The sequence below is a fragment of the Manduca sexta genome, chromosome 7 (genome assembly GCF_014839805.1).
Source record: "Manduca sexta isolate Smith_Timp_Sample1 chromosome 7, JHU_Msex_v1.0, whole genome shotgun sequence".
Taxonomy (NCBI): domain Eukaryota; kingdom Metazoa; phylum Arthropoda; class Insecta; order Lepidoptera; family Sphingidae; genus Manduca; species Manduca sexta.
In genome coordinates, this window is record NC_051121.1 from 3,435,498 (window position 1) to 3,460,817 (window position 25,320).

The 25,320-nt window shown below is 37.2% G+C and overlaps 1 protein-coding gene across 12 annotated transcripts in view; it reads right to left on the reverse strand.

Annotated features, from left to right (window-relative positions):
* LOC115447677 (brain tumor protein) overlaps nucleotides 1-25,320 on the reverse strand; it is a 520,294-nt gene that overhangs the window by 173,799 nt on the left and 321,175 nt on the right. The window contains exon 3 of one of the 12 annotated variants that reach the window (XR_005114084.1): nucleotides 1,192-6,720. The exons of the other annotated variants lie outside the window; for them this stretch is intronic. The gene's annotated coding sequence lies outside the window, so the exon portion shown is untranslated. Of the gene's footprint in view, nucleotides 1-1,191; nucleotides 6,721-25,320 lie in introns of those variants that run through there. 12 annotated transcript variants of the gene reach the window in all.

A 25,320-nucleotide genomic window follows, 5' to 3' on the forward strand; every position in this document is an offset into this window, starting at 1 on the left:
CGGCGTACTTGTATTGCATGCGCGGTACGCTCTGTTTTGGGTTTGAATCCTGGGTGAGGCAAAGTGATATTTGGGTTTTTTTGCCCCCATCACTTTGCGACGGAACACACTTGGCGAAAAGTAGGTGGCCTGGTTGCGCTGTATTCGGGATTGTTCAAAAATATCCACTATTTAATTTTAATTTCCTCATAAATATTTGGCCTTAATAAAACGGAGCTTAATTTGAAAGCATTTTATTCGGAGCCATAAAAAGAATCCTTTATTTCGAGGGTCGCTTTGTGTTTCCTTGGGCAAATATTTGTCGCCATTATTTTTATTTGACCAACATCCGACACGGCTTAATATGCCCTGTTCGTCAGTAAGTTATTACTGAGTGGCCTCGGACATTGTCCTGTTGTTTTTGTTAGCACTAGGGGCCTTTAAGACTTACCACCATGCTATTGTAACGGGTAGACAGAACAGAACCTCCAAATTTTGGTAGCTACGTTCAATCTCTTGAAACGGAGGTGGTATTCCTATTTACCGGTCGCAGACTCGTAGTGGTGAGCATAGAACCTGCGACCTCAGCAAGGCAGTTGCATGGCGTACGCAATCCAATGCTACCGAGGCTTTCTTGAAGGTTTAGTCTTTTATTTGAATATTGAATTTTTAACGATTGATTCAATGTTTTACCCAGCGATGCCTGTGGCGTAGTTGTGTTGAGTGCGCGATACGATCACCGGTCTGAAATCCTAGGTTCGAATCCTGATGGGAATTGTGATATTGGCTTGTTTGTTTGGTATGTACGCGGAGCTTGGAATTTGTCTGATATAGCCACAGACACGATAAAGTGACCCCATTGTACCTGATGGTAAGTGGAGTAGGGTCCAATAGAATGTCGACTGACAAGAGATGATTAGCCCTCGACAGTCGTCACAATTATGCCAGCCTGGGCCCTTATTCTGTATGATAGTGTAAACGCGTAACGCGGCCGTGTCATGTTATCTCCGAGAAATGTGCGTGGAATGGTATTCTGTAAGTCAAATTTCTATAGTCCTAAACATGACGCGTTGTGTTACGTGCTTGTTACGCACTGTCAAAATAACGTGCGGGATAGAGAATAAGGGCCCTGTCAGAACCGTATATAAACAGGCTGATCCCGAAACGCGACACAGTTACGTGGGCCACTATTGCTAGTTTTAACAGCTTGTGTACGGTGGTCGTTATCCGGGCGGATATAAAATATATCCTACCACCAACCTTTCCTGCGTTCGGAGATAAATGACCTCAATTTTGACCTCTTACGGGTCAGAGGTCAAAATTTTCTTCTAAGGTTTAAGTACAACCTCTAGACACGTAAACTTATCAACCTTCAGCTGCCATATACTATTTACCACATCAGTAATCCATATTAGGTCTTAATTAATTCTTTGAAGTGAGCCAGTCGAGCATGCGCATTGAGTACAAACAGGGTGATAGGTAGAACATAATCCAAGAACCTTGCTTGATCTTGAATTTTAACCCACTACAAAAAAGGAGGGTCTCAGTTGTGTATTTCGATGACCTTGTAAGCATAATGGTGGAGAATATATTTATTCCAGAGGCAATTCTTGTGCGCTCGGTCTCCACACCGAATGAATGAATCCCTCCCAGCCGAATTTCGGCCACGGAGGCCAATCTCAACGGAGATCAGCCACGTAGGAGATATTATAGTGCACAGGTGTGTGCGCAATACACAGGTGCACTCTCTGTTCCTTCACTCTCATAGTTCGATGAGACGGCAATCCGACATGACCGGAGAGAAATCAGGCGCAGGACAAACAATTGAGTGGCATTAATATACCCATAAAAATCTATACTTAATCATCCATTTTAATACGAGATGCAAGCAAGCATCTTGTCTGATGGTAAGCTAATAAACTGTAGCAATATCACCTAGATAAGGATTACTGAGCAGTTTCATACTAAAATGTCCCTCAAACTGGAAACACCTCAATTGGCAGACGTAATAGCCTATCCTATACTTAGCCTATACTTTCGTTTCAGTTTAATAAAGTTAATAACAAGCTCATACATCTCTGCTTACCTACCTAGACGTTAACCGTTATTCCCAAAGATTAATTTCAGTAATGTCCTTGGATCTTTCCTCGCCATACATTAGCACGCAAAAAACGAAGCTCCTTAAAAACGGTAAATAAATATTCATAGCCCATTTTGTTTGATAATCCTCTCATCTTCCGAACCAAGGTTAATTCTCCAAGAAACCGTTGAATAATTTGCTGTGGCATTAAAAATCGTTTGCACCGCAAATCCCTAATCCTCGGTTTTAATAATAAATATGTAAATTTTGAGGTTATAATGTTTTTAATTGAAATTGTTCTGATTACTGGAACACGAGCTTCTGGGAAGGAACATTTCTCTTTCTCAGTATTCATTAAAAATTAGAATTTGCTATCTATTATTCATTTATATGTAATATGAATTCAAATGAAAAAATTCCACACGTTAAAAACACACGAATAGTGACGCGTTATATAGAATGTTCTAGCAACATAAATCAAAGGTCCCTCGCGGCATATCGCGTCCAGCCGTGATGTGAACCACTAAAATAATCAATAAGAATCTACCCTCAACTTGATTTATAACCCACGGATGCGTCCAAATGACAGGTTAGATAAAAAAATAAAAGTCGCGTCACATCATCCCGACCCGAATCAGGTTTGGTTGAATAGATTTTTTTATTACCACCCCGCAACTTTATTACCGGTTCGTAAGGTTGTTTTTCGAACTGGTTGTAAAGCTAGAGCAATGGAATTCCGATGTGGCAGCCATAGAAAAGATGCGGCGGGTGTAAAAAATTGAGATTGAACGTGTGGGACGCCTTACTGACTCGTCCCTACATTTGAATTCCTTAATTCATCATTCGAAATTCGAACTGGCTTAAATCTGTTGTAGAAAAATAAAAAAATTGTGTAAGACCTCTTTCACACAATGCAGTACTATAATTTTAGTGTATTAATCTCCGTAAAAAATGCTGAACGTATTTTGATGCATTAATATTAAGCAAGAATCTAGTAAATATACAGACTATTTAAAATTCAAAGTTATTACGAAGGGGGAAAATAAAATTCTACGAAGCAGTTTTAATTGATTTATTGTTGCCACTTAAATATTTTAGAACATTTGTTGTGTTAAAGCATCGTTGTGGTTATATGAAAATTAATTCTACCCAGCAAAGTAGACAATGTAATTTCAACTTTAACGTGACCATCTAAAGTTTGATGTGGCCTGTCTCATTTGTGCTGTAGGTTATTTAATTTAATACATCTGCTAGCTAACATGTCTAAAACAGGAAACCTAACAGAAGTTATCTGTGCTTTGGCCTAATTACAAACACTTGTGAAATATGACAAGAAAACATAATTGCTTGTATTAATTTTTATGGGAATACTTATAAAGAAAACATCGTATGCTTGTATTCTCCATAAGGAAATCACTTGTTCTCACTTCTCACACAGTTTATTTCCGCTCCATGACAGAACGGGTATTTGGCAATTGCGGATCAAATTCCAAGCCTGATCAACACTTTCAATTGTCAAGACTCAAAGCTGAGACCTCATCGTAAGTAACAATAAACAGTGAAAGACAAATACGTTCAGCCATTTGATCATGCACGATTAACGTGATGTCATCAGTCATAATTAAATCAAATTAACATCACCGTCTAAATAAGATCTTATATAATTTTTATATTTATATCAATTCGAATTTCGAATTACGCAATACATCAAATGCAAGAGAGAATCAGTAAGTTAAACATTCCCCAAGTTTAATATTTTTATTTTACCTTTGGCATTATTTTATTTTACTATCACCATGCAGTATGAAATGATCAGTGACGTACAAACCGAGAAACCGATTAACCACACTAAGCCAGTGACGCGATGTTACGTCAACACGCGGAACGCAATCGATGGAGCGAATCGATTAGAAATATCGATACGAAAGGAAGTTAAGGTTAGAGTGAGGCGGATTCGAGTGTTGAATGAAATTAATTCACTAAGGTATTACATGGGCTAGGTTTAGCTCGCGGCTCTGCCCGTGTTGCGCATGACCTTTCTCTTAAAAAAACCCACTGAATTATTTTTTAACAATCACACGGTAGTGAGTCGATACTAGTTACTTGATGACCTTTAAGAAATTACGTGACCCGAATGCAGGGTAGAACCTATGACCTTGGATCCAGCAGTCTGTTTCAAACTCCACTAGACCATCGTTGCTCGCATTTTAACTACTTCACAGGCCGTCAAAATAATTAAACATCATGCTATAAGCTCTGGGTTTTCTTTGATGAATAAAAACCCCAAGAAAATATTAAAAAAATCCCTTCAAACGGTTTATAGCATTAATTAATTCTTAATATGGTATTCATAAGAAAAACCAAGTAAACAGTGACCTTTATTAAGAAATCTATGAGTAATACGTGGACTTATACTAGGAAGTAATGTAGACGCGGATGTAGTAGTCTCGTCTAAGTCTAGAATGCCTAGAATTTTCCAGATGACTGCAACTCTAGTAATAAGATTCTTCTGCTAGTAATGACGTGGTTTCCAAGTATAAATCGGACAAATTATAAATTTTTAGTACCTGATTTTTTATAAACCGGCATGCCAAAGTTACTCCACTACAGCTGTGAGCGAAGTAAGGCCAGATAGTGTCGACTAATGAAAGAAGATTATCCCTCACCAGTTGAGACAATTATGCCGGCCTGTCTGCATACGACATGTTACTTTTCGGTATTTAAAAACAAAACATTTATTCAGTACTCTTAAATTCTACGACTACAAGTGACAAGAGCAATTGTAAAGAGAGAAATAATCCTTTTGTATGAATATGTTTAATAAAACGTGTAAATAGGAAAGTCGGCACACTCGCATCTGATTCAAGAGTGTTTGAAAGTCGGCACCTTTGAAAGTATATTCCAACTTCTGGAACAGAACTGATGCACTTTTTGTCCATCCAACTTTCACGCTTCGAAGTTTGCGAGGATTTTTTCCGGACCTTGGGAAACTTTATTGAAATTGTATTAGGTCACGACTTTGCATACAGCCATCCATTTTGACTCAGATAATAAGCTTTTGTTTTGTTTGTTGCATAATTTTATGTTCTTTTTTGAACAACAAACAAACAAAATATATTCCGTATTCAGATCATTATAATATTTCCGTTCGGTTATATTTGGTGTATAATTTACGTCACTCACAACCGCAGGCGCAATATTATAAACCTAGATGATGAGACAACGGTGCAAAGCCACATATCCAATTTCAAATCTTATGATAATAATCTTAGCGTTCATATTACATTGATACCGTCTGTACCGACATGTCATATGAAACTTCAATTACTACTGTGTGCAAACAAAATTCAACGCTAAGCTCATTTATTTTGAGTCGAGTGCAAATATTTAAACATTAAAAAATCTATTCCAAATTGATTCAAAAAGAGAACGTAATTAAATCGCATCTAGTATAATCGCGCACAACGATGCCACTAGATAAGCTGCATGAGTGGTACAGTCGCGTTCACGTCTTTTGTGGCGTGACGTCACAAAGCAATGTCAACCATACAGCCGCGCGACGGCGTCCGTGTCACGTGTGCTTGTGCAACCGGCTTGCGTAACCGTGTTATAGAAACGTGGTGCCGTTTACAAAACTACCAACAATCACCTTTATTGTTATTTCAGGTGACTGTACCGCGAACATTCCGTTTTCCAGAAAGACGATTAAAATACCCGTGTCTATTTACATTATATTACACCGTGTGACACGCTGAAGCACTGTGTCATCGCGAATGTTGTTTCGAAACAGTTCAAAACATGACACCTCATTCCAATTTCGTGTTTTGCTATAAGGGTAGATAAAAGTGAGTCACAATGGAAATTAATCACCCTTCGCCGTAATGTGTTTAGATGATAGACATAATAGAAGTTAGGTTAACGTTAACGGCAAAGTTACGGTTCTGTCAAGCGCAGGTGGCGGGAACTTTATAAAATATTCTGATATTATGTATATTAAATAACTGCGGGTGTAGGAACGCTAGCATAGAATTTGTTTTGATATTGTTGTGAAATGGTGACGTATTTTGCAAAGGAGTTCTAGTCATGAAGTAAATAGATTCTATGATTTTTCTATATTCCTTTACCGTGAATACGTTACTTCGTCTGTTTTATTATTGCAGGTAAAGTGCAATACCAAGTACCAAAGGCGACTGAGTGTGCGTGTTGGTAACTCCAACACCTCTTACACCCCAGCTTTGGGCTTCATAATACAAGCAACCATTGGTTCAAGTCCCTTTCTTATCCTGCCCACTAAAAACTGAATTTGTATTCCCTCCTTTAGTACTGAGAACTGACTTTAATGTCTCTGAGTTTATAAAATACTTCCGGGATAATTTTTTTTTCGACTTACTTGATGTGTGTCGTTATGTTATGACCAAATTACACAAAATCATCATAAATTGTAGCCTATGTGTTATTCTGATGTATAACCAATATTACTGTAAAGTTTCATCCAAATCCGTTCAGTAGTTTTTTCGTGAAAGAGGATCAAACATACATCCTCACAAACTTTCGCATTTATAATATTAGTAGCATAGTCCTAACAAATTTTAATACCCATAAAGTTGTTGCATTATCTTTATAATCTTACCACACCGTCATTAACCAGCACTCGATCTTACCTGAAAAAAAAAAAACAAACAAATTAAGGACAAGACCACACACGATATCCTAAAAACCTTAGATTAACAAGTCGCTCGCCCAGACCTACACTCGCCCTAATCCTTCGTTTACGCAAACGCGCCAGGCACGTAATCAGGGGATTAGCGCGGGGCCCCACCGGAACAAAGCGTTTACACTGGACTTTAACTTATCATTAATATCGGACGCGCGTGACTGACATTTAATGTGTGTGATTACGTGTGGTCTTAAAACTGTTTTGGTGGCCATGTTTGTATGTGTTCACACGAGTTTTCTGATGTCATGCTTGTGGATTATTTAATTAGATTGTCAAATATACTCGTACAAAAGACATTTATGTATTCCAGCTTTTGATTTAATACAATACATTGCACTATTTAATAACCAATATCTACCATAGATATCACAAATATGTTTTTAATAAATAAATTATTAACTAGCTATTTGCTTGTCAAATTATTTCGCCCCCAAAACACGCCCCAACTACACACCCCTTATCCTGTTCCACTATAACAAGAAATTGCGAAAGCCGCACAGATATAAGAAATGCCTTAACATCATAACTGAAAGTATTTTCGTCTAAGAACGTACAGAAATACCTAACAAATGTATACGTATATGAATATTCCGAGGGTTTCTTGCTTATAACGTGTCTTGGAAATATCACGTAAATACTCTTGGGATAGGCAGAGATTATGATATTGTTTCTTTCTTTTAGTAAGCTTGCCACGTTCCAGCATTATTTATAACAGAAGCTAAGAAAGATACTAAGTCCGAAATCACTAAGAATGAAACCTGCAACTAACTCACAGCTAATATTACTAACACAAAATAAAATTACCATCCTCAGACTTTTCGTAATTTATTGGGACGCGACTGCACACCTAGACTTATCGTAATTAACCTCCCTGCATAAAAGTACTGACCAATACTAAATTCCATCGAAAACCATCCCCATTTTAGGACCCACAACTGGACAGAACTCTAAACGGCTCATAAATACTTGTCAACGTTTAGTGCGTTCGCGTTAAGAGGAATTGTTGGCAAGTAATTAATCAGCTCTGAGATCATAATGAATGTTGCGTCTCGGATGCTGTTAGGACGCCGCGTTACTTGCCTGTTAACTCTTGGTGAGCTTCTATTAATTTTGGTACAGGTGTGTACTCAGGAACGGCGGTGGGGGCTCGACCGCCTAATATCAAATTAGTTCTGTATTTAAAAGGTTTACGTCTTGTTCCACCCCGCTAGTCTTCTACAACAGACTTCACCTTCAAAATTCTTATTTATTACAAAAAGGTAAAAATCACGGAAAATAGAACTGTGCATATTTTAAAACACTCATACTGTCATAAAACAAATTAACGTTTATTCTCGAGTAAGGGTCCTGACCCAACTTTCAAATGTTATGTTATACATCTATCGATATCCCATCCCTAATTTTTCCATAACAAAGAGGCTGGCGGGGACACTGGGCCATTGTTTAAGCCAGACGTTATTTAAATTGCCGGAGCGTTCCGTCTGGCACCAGACTTCCCTTTTTTTTCTTTACGAAATCCGACGCTGGACGGATTTGGGACGATGTCCTTTGTTTATCGATGATTCTCGGTTTTAAAGGACGTAATGTTGGGCCTCGGAACGAGATAACGGATGAATTAAAGGTAGAATTGAGATGTCATATGTAGTTCGTATCTTTATGTGTTTTTTTGGGCTCGGAACACAATGGGAGCTTAAGTATTTTTTTTCGGTACTATTGCTCACAAAATCACAAAAGAGTAGATCAATATATTTTTATAATTTACTTAAATGAAATTATAATTGAAACATGATTTATAAACTTACTTTGACATTGCGTTACAAAATGAAACCATATGCTTATCTTCTTCAAAATGAAATTTCAAACAAAATAAATATTAATAAAAGTAATTTTAATTTTACACGCCCTAATGCCACTACTATTCTAAGAGAATTCGTCGCAGCGACATCGCACTTTCAGTCAGAAATACACTCACTCACAAGCCAGTAAACTACAAAATGATAAAAAAATCATCATCAAAACCGTGATTTCTAATACTAACCTTCTTTATTCATGGATGATTTCTGGCAAAATATTAGCAGACGTAAAGTCGAGTATGTGCTTTTATTAACGCAATGTCAATATGACCCTGTATAAAACAAAATGAACATTTAATCATGTTTAACTAATCAATGCTTTTGTCTCATCATGTTCATAACAAAACCACTTAAAATGTTTATTGGTTCAAACTTACTACATACAAATGTAATTGTATGCACTCAACTAGTTCCTGGCGGTTGTCATGGCAACGCCTTGTTAGGAACTCCATCGATGCGACGCGATCTCGCGCTAACAACGTTACAAGTGCAGGTGCTTTGTGTTGACTGTACTTTATACTATTGTGTTGTTGCTTAGAGATAAATTACAATGTAAAATCTTTTATTGCCGACTGTACTTACTATTTAAGAATAACGGATGTGTGTGGTGATACGTAAAAATGGGATTCTTTATTTAATTATATGTACAGATAAACAGGACATCCCTTATAGTAGATATTACTATTATTTAATTTGAAAGTTTATAAAAATATTTGGACGTTTTTTACGCAGAAACTGCTGAATGGATTTAGATGAAATATAGCAGTCAGATATACCATTCCTTGTTTACCTTAATAAAGGCTTGTTGTACGGGAAAATTACACAACATTTTTATGAGACCAGGCTTTAAATACTAACCTTTTAATAAATATATCGATAAACTCAACACATCCCTAATAAATAAAAAACAAAATATACCCTTCGACTCACGTCTCCACTCAAGATCATTCAACTCTTACTGCATTTCAATAAGGGTCATAATCGCTTATCAAAACAACCCAATAAAGTATGTAAATGCCCATTGTTGCGACGGGCGGAATATTTTGACACAAAGAAGATGACATGTGAGGTTTTGTTTTTTTTTATAATAATAATTATAAACGTGTTTGGGACTCTTTATTGTCTTTAATGAAGTCTCAAGCCTTAGTAGGTATTGCATTATGAACCTTAACGCCTAAGAATATAAAGCAGTATATCTATCTACATATGCTTTGTTCCATGTTCGGGACGGTGTTGCTGCTGTTCAAGGGCAGTCGTGACGTTTACCAGACGAGAGTCCTCACATTAATTATTTTATTTAATACTTAGGAAACATATAAAGTAAGGTTGACTGGGAGAGGAGACAGTTTTTATATTTTAGTTTTTCTCCCAACGTTTCGAAGACTGCAGTCCACCCGTGACCATGAAAGCTGCGAAGTCTTCGAAGCGTCGAGAGAAAAGTAAAATATGAAAACCGCGATAAAATCCGAAAAATAGTTTAATTTTAATGTGAAATATATTGTTTATTTTTACAAAATGAAGACACGAAGCATCAGACAAAATACAGACTGATTCCATCTCAAATAAAACGTTTTTCTATCACATAGTCTAATGGCGTACGTTTGGCATAAAAGTGTCGGATCCTGGAAGCATCAACATCCTGTTCAATAATAAATCCAGAAAAATCTACTAGCCTTTGTTACGACACAATTCTAAGTATTTTTCCTTCCCGATACAAAGCCAATTTTATATAACATGGGGTAACTTGAAACATTGGGGTATTATTAGAACGAACAACTAATACTTCTCTTGACATCTCTTTCAAAATACTAACTTTTTTTCTATACATAGGGAACTATGAATAACTAGCAGTAATGGCATTCAGTTAGCGAGAAGGACTAACACCTAAACCTTTAGAAGTAGAGAGCCAGGCCCAGTGACACAGTATACACTATACAATGATGTTATTACTATGAGCACATATACCTACAGTCTTATTTAGCCAAACCATTCCCAAACCGATAGAGACTTTCCCGCCCTCACACCCACCACTACAACTCCTGTAAGCCAGGATCAGCAGTGGCACGCATTTTATGACACCGAGCAGTGAAGCTCGGCGAGTCTCAGGGAAAACTAATGTCATTATTCCGCAACGAAATTAATCAAATAGAAAGATAGGGAGGAGTTGGAAATATTAATTGTCCACTTCCCTCCAGAGCAAACCGATAGTCGAAGCGACGATACTCCAGTTAGAAGTGGAACGGACTGTCGAGACGAATGTCTTCAAACCCAAGGGCACACACTTCTGACTTTTCTAAAAGTTATGTGCGAATTATCGCTTGCTTTCACGGTTAAGAATACCATCTTGAAACCTGCATACCCAAGAAGTCCTACTATAACAATTGAGAGTATGTGAAGTCTGCCAAACCGCACTAGGCCAGCGTGGTGGACTATGGCCTAATCCCTCTCAGTAGTAGAGGCTTGTGTTCAGTGGTACTACGAGACCATTGCAACTCCTCTAATCCAAGATCGACCGCACGCATACAACCGAGCGATGAACCTCTAGCAGCACTGAGTATTAAATTATTGAAAGACAAAGATAAAGAGTTGGAAAAATATTTATGCCCAACAAGATTAGCTGGCAGATAATATATAACTGGCAGTAACGAAGGTCCACATAACCCGATTCCTGCTGACATCCCTTTCGTAACTAATTTAAAATTTCATTATCATTAAAATAAATTCCAGATCGCATTTATATTAATAGTACCTACAAATTTTTGTCGGTTTCCCTTTCAGAAAAATTCCTTCGCAACAAATAGCTAGTATTACTATGAACATATAGCCTGATTCTAACTAGGTCGGTACACCAAACCAGTTCGGTGGCTTTGTGATACAGCGACAAATACTCGATTCCGCAATGCAATGGACGGAATGGATGGGGAAATCAGTCCGCTGCTACCCTGGTAACCTACCGCAGTGTGACAAAATGATCGATGTTATTTGAGATAAAATTTTAGAATTAATATGACACAGTATTATAATTTGTCAGATACTGTCAGATTGTGTCACGAATTACTAAGTTAAATAACTAGGGTCGCAATTAGCAATTCATTCGCCTTTTGGCGGCAAATCTCTATATGTTAAATCTTAGCGCCCACATTACCAAACTACCTCGGTCATGTAGGTCTTGGCGTCGAATCCCGGGTCGAGCAGTGATATTTGGGTTTTTATTATCACCCCAGATTCTGGAATTTAGTCCGCATTAATTCAGCTATATACCAAGTGTACAAAGTGTATATGTCCCACTGCAGGGCACGGGCCTCCTCTAACTACTGAGCGGGATTAGGCCTTAGTCCACCACGCTGGCCTAGTGATAGACTTCACACACCCTCAAAATTCCTATAGAGAACTTCTCAGGTATACACGTTTCCTCACGATGTTTTCCTTCACCGTTTAAACGTTTAAAGTGTAAAATTAATAAATAAAAACTAAGACGAACGTAAACCTAAAAGGGACGCCCGTAGACTCGGTTTGTATGGACTTTGCCAGCCGAGCACTCCATAAGCATGCAGACTGCAGGTAACACAACCCGCCGCATTAACGCTAATGTATTCTGAGATCGATGTCTTTCGTTGCGCCTGTTTGTACCCCATATTAAAATATCGGGGTATTTTCGTTCCGCTAGTTATTAGACAGGTAATTTACTCCGTGATTAGGTGCGGGATGCTGTTGAGCTTGAACTATTTTTAAAATTGTAATGGTTCTTTATAAAGTCAGATTTATAAGTTAACTACCTGTTGTTCGTGGCTTTGCCTGTTAGTTTTTCCGGGATAAAAAGTAGCCTACGTCCTTCCTAAAGTTCCAAACTATCTACCTATCAAATTTCATTGAAATCCGTTTGTTAGTTTCTGAATTTGTTACGTTCAGGCCAACGGTGGGGAACTTTGTTTCATAATATGTAAGGATTGTAGTCTTATAAACTTAATTCTGTCAATATATTACTGTCTAAAGATCACAATGTTTGATTGGTGACGTGGACTGCAAAAAACCCTATTTATTGATTAAGCTCAATTAAGATACAGACAATGACCATGCATGTGGGCAATAAATATTTGATTTATTTCATTGTATTTATTATATTAGCTTTGATAGATTTGATTTGATATAGATTTTACAATTAAAAAAAGTCACAAAGAGCGACGAACGTAAAATTTAAACAATCAGAAAAAAAAATTACGTACAAAATATTCTACGTAGAAAACAATTATCGACTTGTTTGACTCGGGCCAAGTCTGGGCTTATTTTATATACCAGTGGCCAAGTGTCCTTATAACCCGATTCCTGTCGACTTCCCATTCTGTAGAATTTCTGTAGACTGAAATCATCATTAGAAAGATTTGCAAACCGCATTCACGCATAAGTACCTATATGTTGTATCGGATTCCCTTTTGGAACATTTCAACTTTCGCCACTGATACGTCTATAGTCATTGAGTATAAAAACAAATTTAAAAACCACTGAACAGTTTTCTAATACTATTAATACCAAACAGCCCTTCGACGGAAGCTTCGGGTTATTTTAGTTAAAATAAATTGAACAGAGACACCAAAGTTTCCTCGCCCACACATTTTATTACCCATTCCTGCTCGCGTCGCGTCGCCTTTGATCGATATGATCCTTGTGTATTTACACGTACGATAGAACATACGACTAGTCATTATGATGCCAAGCGGCGATAGCCTAGTTGGGTGTGGAACGGACTGCCGAGACGAATGTCCGCAGGTTCAAATCCCAACAAGCCTCTTGACATTTCTAAAAAAATAATGTGTTTCTTTGTGAATTATCGCTTGCTTTAACGGTGAAGGAAAACATCGTTTGGAAACCTCCATACTTTAGAAGTTCTCTAAAAGAATTTTGGTATGTGAAGTCTACCAATCCGCACTAAGCCAGCGTGGTGGACTAAGGCCCAATTCCTCTAAGTAGTGGAGGCCCGAAAAGTGGGACAGTATGTAATACAGGGCTGATATTATTATTCTAGAACTCTGAAGACGCGAGCCTTGTATATTTGATAATGCAATTGAATTAGATCATAAATCATAATATGACATACAGATGTTGCGGCGTCGTTCATATGCAAGTTTGCATATTATGTTTACACATGCATCGTGATGTCATGCATAAATATTTAAGATATGTTTATCAAATTGGACTAATTTCAATTTTATTCTATTTATATTAAACTGAAGAGTTTGTTTGAAGGCGCTAATCTCAGGAACTACTGAATCGATTTTGAATATTTTTTCATTAATAATCTACATAACTCCTAGTACTATAGAGTAATTTACATCCCGGGAAAAAAGGTACCCCCGAAAAACTTTTTTACGCGGGCAGAGCCACAGGCAATTTATAGTAAGTTATAAGGGTATCCGTTTTGATTCTTATGGTCAGTTATTTTAAAAATAAAAACCTAAATTCAGTACATTAGAAATGTCCGCCTCCCTGTATTTTTTACTATGCACTAGAGAAATCATCATAAAAATTTTGTTCAGGTAAGTTACTGACCCATACCATCTGTATAACCGAGCAGTAAGCTGTAGAAAGGAGGTACTAAGAATATGTAACAGCAAACTTACATCAGACAAACATCTATAAATTATGTTGAAAACAGACAGATTCGAATGAAATCACATCGACGGGTGAAAAGCTAATTGCCTTAAATGACATTAAATTCCATACATATTTTAATCAGCACATTTGTGTATGTTTTTTTAACCAAGTTAAATTAAAAATATCGCTTAAGTCAATTCGCCTCTCACCTGTCGACATATATATGACAGCAAACAAAGGATAGACTGGACTGGAGTTATTTGAATGAGCCCGTTCCTTAACCCGAAACCCTCAAATGCACTCCATTTCGGGATCATAAACTAAAACAGGCTTAAGGATCCCGGACTTGATTTATGAACCGGGATGCGGGTATCCAGGGCACCTGCCGGGCAAATAAATTGCACTGCTGGACACCGAAATGCCGTAAAATAATATAACTGATACAAGTTAATTGAAAATTTAATTTCACCAAAATTAACTTGAAAATATGGAATTTCATATTTCGCAGTTAACGAACGTATTTTGGTTTAAAGCGTTTCATTTGCTCGTTTTAAATATAAATTGAGAGACATTATGACGTATTAAAAAAATGAGACGTTGAAGCTTTGACTTAATAGTGACATGACGTTAAATAGAAATTGTAATAAAAGCAAAAATAAAACGCCTTTAAAAATCACTAAAAACGAAAAAATAATTTAACATAACAGGTATATACTGGCTACCTTGGAGTCGATAAAATACCCACAAAATATTTTTATTTTAATTTCAATTCTCTTAAATAAAATCTGTGAAATTCATGTAGCTTAGCTGTACGCTGTAAGGTATTTAATAGATAATAAACTATGGTCTCTCAAAGTATTTACATAACATTGCTAACATTGCACCGGCAATATTAGACTTTTAATAAGAAATACACTCATGCACACGCCATATTCGCAATAGACTACAAAATGACAAAAAAAAAACACAACAATAGAACTGGAATTTTTGATGAAGTTCCTCATTTTTCAAGGGTGAATTTTGCCACAATGTTAGCAGAAGAAATATATGGTTTCATATAATATTGCAATGTCAATATGACCCTGTACCCAACAAGCAGGTAAAGGGTGCAACAAAAACTAACACAGCCCAATTCCTGTTCCTCGGACAATAGAATTAACAGATAACAATAGCCTTATCTCAGATCTTAAGCCTGTTGATCTTGTAAGGGTTGTAGATACAGGTAGTGAGCGAGAGAGATAGTAACGTGTTTCATGTAAGCTATTAAAATTGTTGTCTTGCGACGGCTGAGACGATTAAAATGCAGTTACGACTATGAAATTTAAGAATATTTTGTTACGTGAATATTATAGAGTACGCAATAAGTCCTACTCATATTATAAATGGATTTGGATTAAACTTTACAGTAATATTAGTGATACATCAGAATAACATATAAGCTGCAATTTATAATGATTTTGTGTAATTTGGTCACAATATAACGATACATATTAAGTCGGAAAAAAATATCACGGAATACTCCTTCACGCGCGCGAAGACGCGAGCGAAAGCTAGTACATTATATATTTATGTTACAATCTCTTCGCTGGTTTCATTTTGAAAATTTCTTCACGTATAGTAAGCTATCTGGTGCTACAGGCTAATTTGTATCCTGAAAATAGACTATGGAGGCGTAGTTACGGGAAAAGGCGATGTGATATACATAACATATTATATTCATAGGACAGTGTAGATAAAATTTTACAAGTTCATAAAAAAAAATATCCAATCACAAATTACAGAAGGAATGCATAGCGCTTTTCAAAAACACCTTTTATAATTATATGCCTTTTAATATTTATATCCCATTAAACATACGCTATAAATAAAATTCCTTTATTCCTCGTAATAAATAAATCTCAGGCATCCATTATGCTGTCCCCTTTATTTTCCTTAACAAATATTGTTGTCTCGCTCTTTGTATGAATATCTAATAAAGGGTGTTTCTTTGTGCCTTGGTAAGGACGTTCGATGGAGCTGTTAATGTGTTTAACGTTCAATGCGGTGTTTGTATGATATTAACGGTTAAGATATAAAATTATACGTGTGGACCCAGCAATGTATATCAATAGATATTACTAGATTTTTTATACATTGCGTGATTTTAATAGGCGATGTAAGTGTTAATAGTGCGATAGACTCGCTCCAGGTCACATCGTGGGAAGGAACAGGCCTGGATAACGAACGCCGTATAAGATGTTAAAACCTGCTATAGTGACCTACGTAAGTATCGCGTTCCGGGATCAGCCTGTGTATATCCGGTTCCAACAGGCCGGCATAATTGTGTCGACTGCAGGGGTAATCATCTGTCAGTCGACATTCTATTGGACCCCACTCCACTTACCATCAGGTGCAGTGGAATCAATTTCTGCGCAAGTATATAAAAAAACAATTCTATTACAAAGCAATGCATGTCATCACCGCTCTCATTACCTAGCAATAGATATCTGTCAAAATGTCTAGATAACCACAGTATCAACAGTGCATAATGCTCGGCGTTAAACAAACATATGGAAAAAGACATATTTGAGAGCAAATCTAGCATTTTTTACACGTAAAGTTTTCATAACAATTTCCGTGTGGAGGTCGATGACCCCCCACCCGACCGGCCCCAAACTTCGTTATGACGTGTCGGGTGTATTGACCGCGCGTTTACTTCAAATGAGATGTCATATTTAATCCAGCATCGGTTATAATTTTCATGCAGCAGAATTTGCAATCTTAAATTTCTGGTGGAACATGTGACGGCTTCTTTAATCTAATAGTCGTTTTCAATAAACGATCCCAATCTAAATTTTCAATCCGATTTCGAGAACCAATCATAATAACTCATTTGTACGCATGTCAAAAATACTTTGTTCTGATTGGTAAATTTTTGAGATAGATCGATTTTAAAAAAGCGATTGGGTTCGTTTATTGAAAATGGCGAATGGTTATTTACAGTAATAAATAAAACAGAGATAGGTTTAACAACTGCCTCGGTGGCGTAGTTGTACTCAGGCTCTGAGATCCTGGGTTCGAATCCTGGGTCGGGCCGTGTTATTTGGATTTTTTGCTCAATGTCAGACCGGAGTCTAGAATTTGTGCTCGATATGGCAATAGGCTCGCCCCCTATCACATCATGGGACGGAACACTCTTGGCGAAAATGTGGGTGCCCTGGTTGCGCGTAAGTTCAACAATGTTCGAAAGTTGAGGATCTGAATTTTAAATTATTTCTTGTAATCATAACCGGTTCCATGAGCAATCTCATTAATTTAAAGCGCTGTTTAAGAATTATCTGAAAATTTTGCTTTTACTTACTCCTGAATGCTATAGGCTTTTTATCCCGGGAAAATATAAAGCGGGACTTTTATCACGGAAAAACGTTTTCACGCTAACGGAGTCGCGGTCAAAAGCTAGAAACATATAGAATGTAAAATAAATAAATAAATTACAACAAAACGATGATCTATACTTATAGCTATCTAATTTATTTTATAAACAAGAAAAAATAAACATGTTTTTTTTATTCCCGAAAATAATTTAATGAGTTACTTGTACCGGTTTTTACGTTTAAGTAAACAATGGAGCGGTATCAGAATTACGACCGGGGGTCAATGCCTCACCAAGGGGGGTCGCAACGCAATAAACCTGACCTAATGAGTGCGATGGTTGTTATCATTTACAGTACATAAACTTTTTAATTCCAAAGAGATCAAGTTATAACGGTTGGTGATTCGTTTACAAACTTGAAAATACGTGAAATAATCCGGAACATTAAGGATTCGTTACAAAATACTTAACCCTTTCTTTCATTTGCTTTTTTTTGATCTGTTCAACCTAGGCAGTTGAGGTATTTCTAAGGGCCAGCGCATATATGGCGAAGCGTAGCGCAGATATTTTTTTAGTGTCAAACTATTACCGACATTGTCGCCATTGAAATAAAATACAAAATCCATTAACACAACAGAAATTTGAATTGCATTGTGTTAATTGATTTTTAATATTATATCCATGATGACAATGGCGATAATAGTTTGACATCAAATAATTCACTGCGCCAAATAATAATTTTGAAATTATATCACCCAATTTTAACGTAAATTAAACTAAGTCATGTTTCTAGATCATTCTACAAAACACCGAAATGACAGTCCGAAACATGTAGTTAATTGAGTCTAGTCTTGAAGTAATTAGACGCAGTATAAACTAAATTACTGTAGCGTGACGCGGCGGACGATAAATCGACGGACTGACGGACTGACGGACGGCTTGTCACGTACTTTCTGACATTGAATTAGCTGGGGTCATTCAGTACTATATATAGATAATAAAATCTAATTTTTGTCTGATGACATATGGTCTAGATAATAAAACCTAATATTTATCAGATGACGTACTTATGTGGCCTGTGGGACGGGATATCCTGGATTCAATTCCCATATCGGGAAATAGGTACTATAAAAATGTTAAGATGGATTTTGGGCTTATCATTTTTAGTACAATTATTTCCAAATATTTTCGTCCAAGTCCGCACCTGAGTACCCATAAAACGCTATAAAGAAATAAAAAATCACGTTAAAATAAAATTTAATTTAATAACTAAAATGCTTTAATACCGAAGGGGATTTGTGACGTCACCACGGGAATAATCAAATCTTTACACTTCTGGACAAACATTTAACTTCATAAATAAACGAACTGCGGAAGAAGTCAGCGTCAGAAACCATGACGCAAGAACGCGATCTTATGACAAAGTAGCCTTTAAAGTTACTGAGTAACTCATAACACGTTAGTACTTATAATTTTGTCCCTAGAAATATATGTTTCTTCCTTCGGGAGGAAATCCGAAATATTTATTAATTTCAATGGCTAATCACTGATTCAAATATAATACTGCTCGAGTAATATAATTCCCATATATTTACATAACAAAGTTCTGGATGGTATTGCTTCTATTTAATGTGGCACTCAAGGTTAACTTGATACGCACATCGGTCTATCTAGTCATTGACCTTTCAAACAATCCCTTGTCATCACTGATTCATCCAAAATACAATTTCACTGTTAAAACGCAGTTCTCGGAAACGCGATCCCCTAATGTTGCATTATGAATTGTTCTCAGAAACATATTTGAGTGTTCCGCGTTGACTCACTCAAAATATACGAATTACATCTTTAATTCTTTACTGGGAAGGAACCTTTGAGAAGTATGGAATGGAGAATATTTAATAATAAACTAATAAATTGAAATCGTATCGTATATAAATGCGAATTTGTGAAATATATTTGCGTGTTTGGTAAAATAAATGCAGCGGCATCTGAAGGGATTTGGATGAAATTTGGCTTTCGTTTAGACCATGTCCTTGACTTTATTTCCATAGTTCGCTCCTACGGGAAATAATGGGATTTGTGAAATGGATGTTGCTGGAGTCGTGCAGTGTTTTAGGGACTTTTTTCTACCGGGAAAGGCTTTCACGCGAACGAAGCCGCGAGCAATACTTAGTAATTCTTAAACTTCTTAACAGATTTTTTTCGCAATAAATTCATACGCCTCGTGGCCATGAAGGCTGCAGTCTTTGAAATCTTCTATAGTAGTAGTATAGGGCGTGTAAAATAAAAATACATATATTTATTTTCTTCGAAACTTACACTTAATTCTACATTTACAGTTCAAGTAACTTATTCTAGCCAAGTCAAGGTAGTGAAAAACCACACACACATACACGCACACACACCTACACACGTACTCATACACGCACGCATGCCTACACACAAACATATTACAACTATATTTTTAGTAATCTTTATAATAGATATGGAAGGGCGTAGTCTCCTAGGACAGGCATTTTTATGCTTAAACGGAGATTACCACTTTTAGCTAATAAAGAAAATTTGTGAAATAGTAAATAATTTTTTTATTTATTTTTATTCTAGTGTTCTCAAGTATGTAGTTTCATTTAGTTACGCAATGGCAAAATATATAACACGGAGTTGGTATTACCTAAATACTTTACTGTGTTTACTTAGGGACAATGGCAAAATTTATAACACGGAGTTGGTATTAACAGCTAAATACTTCTGTAGGGTGTTTACTAGTGGCGAAGAGTGACATTTTTCAAAAGGTAAGCCGAGGTAAAAAAAAACCCCTAGTAATGATATCGAGGCTAATTTAACAGAAATCAAAAACTAAGACAAACATAAATGAACCTAAAAGGGAAGCCGGTAGGATTCGGATTGTATGGACGCTTCGCCACTGGTGTTTACTGAGGGACTCGACCCAGTCGATGTCTACCATCTTTCCGGTCCGTATCTCCTCATAAGACCGATGACCCCGACGAACAGTCGCCCTTGAAACTGGTCCGCAGTAATTGCACTTTCCCCGCAAAAACCCACAAAAAACCCGTACAGCTACGTCGTAGGGAAAATATATCGAACAGTCACCAGCCAGAGGTCAATTACGTGGTTATCTAAAATTATTGTAACTGATTAATAATGATTATATAAAACACAAAAAACCTATGAGTCATTGAATTTTACATCAATATGTCAACCGGTTATCAGTTGTTAGTTGTTTTTGTTGTGTTGGTACGTTAGTGGTTGGTCTCTCGTATATCAGTTCGTTAAGGTATCACTAGATATTAATGCAGTATACAAACACTTGTTCTTATTTGAAGAACATTTAATAAAGACATGATATCTCAGGGTGACGAGAGGAATTCAATAACACTGGTGTATTAGGGCTTGCCTAATTAATTACCTACCCAGACACCTTTATTGCCAGTTCAGTTAGACAAATGCCAACAGAAATAAAAAAACACATCACGCCTTTATCGTGGAAAGGGTAGGCAGTGGCGCAACCAGAGCATCTACTTTTCGCATTATCAGTAACGTCCCATGATGTTATAAGAGGAAGCATATCGCCAAATCAGGCACAAATTATGACTGATTGAGACCAGAAAACCAATATCATTTTGCTCGATCAGGGATTTGAACCTGTGACCTCAGAACGATGTCCTACCGCGCAATAAAACCACACTACCGAGCCAGTCCACCCGAAATGACGCAACCGAAAACCAAGTCATTGACTTTATTGTAACATGAGTGAAATCACGTACGTACCAATGAGAAGTGGCGAAGGGCGAATCCGACATAACTTTTAGGTACTAATGTGCATAAATAATAATATAATAATATCAGCCCTGTATATACTTGCCCACTGCTGGGCACGGGCCTCCTCTACTACTGAGAGGGATTAGGCCTTAGTCCACCACGCTGGCCTAGTGCGGATTGGTAGACTTCACACATCTTCGAAATTCCTATAGAGAACTTCTCAGATGTGCAGGTTTTCTCACGATGTTTTCCTTCACCGTTAAAGCGAACGATAAATTCACAAAGGCTACACACATGATTTTAGAAAAGTCAGAGGTGTTTGCCCTTGGGATTTGAACCTGCGGACATTCGTCTTGGCAGAACGTTCACACCCAACTAGCCTATCGCTGCTTTTTTTATTTTACATAAATTATGAAACGCCGGCAGGAATCAGATATGAACCCTTGACCACTGCTGAGAAGCTCCTCCTTGCATCGAGGTCCTCAATGCTGAGGGTCGTAACCAGGAGGTTAGGAAGGTGTAGGAACACGGATCGCTTTATTCCAGGCTATACTGCGCCAATGGTGCCGGTTTTCTGCAACATGGATAGCTTCGTACAGCTTACTGTCGAGAGCGGAGCGGACTTGGTCCGACCAGTGCATCGGATTTCGCCCTCAAGACCTTTTTACCCTGGACTTAGCTAATGAAACCTATTTGTCTTCGTTGACATCCACAAAACGAGACTTAAGTTGAAACTTTAGTATTACAAACACACATCACGCCTTTATCCACCAATGGGTAGGCAGAGAAGCAACCAGGGCAAGTTTTGCCATGTGTTCCATCACATTAAAGGTATAGGAAGTTATACATTGTTGTGTTGTTACTTCAAAAAAAGACCAGTAAAGGTTGGCTGATGCCGCACTCGTCATCCTTGGATATAAAATGTAAATAAACTAAAATGAAATAAAACTCTTTCCGATTTTTTCGCTGTTTTTTATATATTTATTTTCTACGCTAAAAAAATAATTATGTATAATTGTAAAATGTAGGTAGATATTGTAACTGATTTTGGTTGACCAACACCTCAGTCCACCCCGTGACTATGAAGTCAAACCATAGTGTAAAAAACTCCGATTAAATCCGGGAAATAGTTTTATATCAATGTCTAACCTAAAATGCCTTTCAGACCAATGCACTCTTGCTTAGCGGCAGAAATAGACATAGCTTATCCAGAACGAAGACCTGTGAGACCTTTCTTCATTGTTCCCATACATTAGATCGAACCTAAGACCTAACTATAAAAGACAAAGCAACGTTTCCTCCATTACGCATGTTCGGAAAATTACAATAGGCACATACATATATCAAAATAAATAAGGCTGTGTGTTTGCATAAACGTCAACAGCACTTAAAAGGAATTCGCTATGTTAATTACGTTCTTCCTTTGTCTGTTCGTCACTCTTGTATGAAACATTTCAACAACGATCTTACTATAAAAAACAAACGACGAGCATGTGGCTAAAATTAACTATTTTTCGGTTTGACCCCCCCCCTCCTTCACTGATCACGAGGGCTGCAAAGTCCTCGAAAAAACGTCGGGAGAAAATTTTAATGAAAAAACCGCGATAAAATACGAAAAATAGTTTAATTTTAATATCTAACATTCACGTAAACATGAGAAATCATATATTTACATTGTGACAAGTTCACGGGGTTGCCATGTCTGCTAAAGATAAAAACACCGATATTCCAAAAAAAAACTACTTCAACTTTGAATTCCTAAGCACTGTGTTACACTGCGTCGGCCTGGAATATAAGTAGGTCTGACGTCACATACACAGGCGATTGGTACACGCGGTGTCGACCCCACTGGAGATACAAATAGGAATGACTCATGTACCACGACGTAGGGCCAGCAGCTTGAATATAACGCTCAGAAAAGCGTAAAAATAAATTTAAGGTACTCGGATTCGAACACAGGACTCGCGATCCATAGCTTGATCACGCTGCTATAGATCTAAATAGGTGCTCAAGCGTCACAGGTACAAAAAGAAGTCAGGAACATAATCAATATCTCTTGAGACAAAGAAACGACATAGGCACGTAAATAGATATACTTATTTTATTACAATTATAATTACGGGTAATTATTAATCAACATTAAGATCAGAAAAAAATACAACTATTTGTCTTTATGTGTAACGTGATATTAATATAATTGTTTTCTTAAAACATACCATTATATCAAACGATTTGAGTTCAATAACTAGTAAAAGGAAGTTTAAAAAATGAATGCACTTTAATTAAAAACTCGGTTGAAAGAAATTTCCAAAACCCCATCACCGAATTGATTTGCCAATAACATCTTTATGTACACAAAGAAAGTGTTATATTTCTACCACTTTACATCATTCAGTAGTCAGCCAAGGGCAAAAAGAGTAACAGAAAAACGTTAAACGATGCACAGTGGCACGCACGGTGCGTCGCGCGGACAAACTTGAATTATTTATAACGTAAAACCGAGTTGCCTCGCCTCCTGTTAGATAACCATGAATTATATCTGTACCAGTTTCTATGTGGAAACATGTGACCATTTTCCTTTGGTCTATCATGATGGAATTAGAAGAAGTAGTTTTAGTATTAAGCTTGGATTCTTGTACTTAAGGGTTTAAAGAAATAGCTTGTTCAAGATCAAGGTGGTCCAGAACGATAAGCTCATTCCATAAAATATGTTTTTAATAGTAAAATTTACTGTGTTAAGTTTCTACAGAGCGAGCGAAGGGCCAAGCCAAACGCGTTGGAAAGTTAAAAGGTCACAACGACAGACGTTGCTTAACATTCATGTAAACCAGCAACGCAATACATAAGGCGTAAAAAATATTTAATACCACAACTTTACGTCCGTGATAAAACATAGGCCTCTCTAAATTGAGACATTTTATTATTAGAAATACGATTTTGACAGTCGTAAACCGTCGTCGATCCGAGTTATTATATCAGTTTACGATTTGAAATATCACAATACGGCCCGTTCCAGTAAAGGAAAATTATTTTGTATAAACGACTCGCGTGAAATGTTTCGGATGGGTTCGTTTTTATTGGTTTCAGTTCGCGCGTCGCGCAATTTGCCTATTCCATTATAATATTTGAGGTTATTGTTTACAGATATCTTACACAAAACATATAGGAAGTTTTGTTTTTTTGTCCAACACAACGTAGGCACGCCCACTGGCGTAAATTGCGACTTATAAAAATATTTAGTTTAGTTTTTATTTATGAAATAAATGCCAAAATATTTAATTTAATTGAATGGACAATATGAATAAAAGCGGTAAACATTGCGTTGTTTCCTATTTCCTACAGTGACACAAACATTATTTAGATATGTTTCTGCAATTAGGAAACCAGTCGGGAAAATGATTATAAGACTGGAGTATGAGCACGATCAGCTACTGTGCGACACAGTCTTCCGTTTTCCGCGTTGTGCGCCAATGTCATTGCCATTCTCTTAACAAGGTTACCGCTGCAGCGCGTGTCACAAATTCGGCATTCGCGAGAACGTCTAACGAACGTACGATATTCCACGCACGCCGCGCCCCGCCCGCGCTCCGCGAGACAGATGGCAGCACATGCTAATTCGGCGGTGAGTGACTCACGTTTTTTAGTCTGTGACGCAGTTTTTCCTGTCGCCCGGTGCGTACGGCCGTGACATTTGGTTGTGTGACCGATTGCGCGGCCTTCGCCGGCGGTCATCAACTCCGCGCGTGAGTTGGTACAATACCTTACGCTGCGTTTTCACTAGCCGACGATAGCGCGTCTCGCTCGCACTTAAGTCAACAATGCACCACAGATAAAAGCACGTTTGTTCCCCTCGCCGTAAAAAATCCTCCGGCGTTCATGTAAATAGCTTTAAAATATCATAGTGGTCGTTGCCATGCGCGTTTAAAGTTGTTCTTTAATCATTACTGAATATATCGGGTATAAATGATTG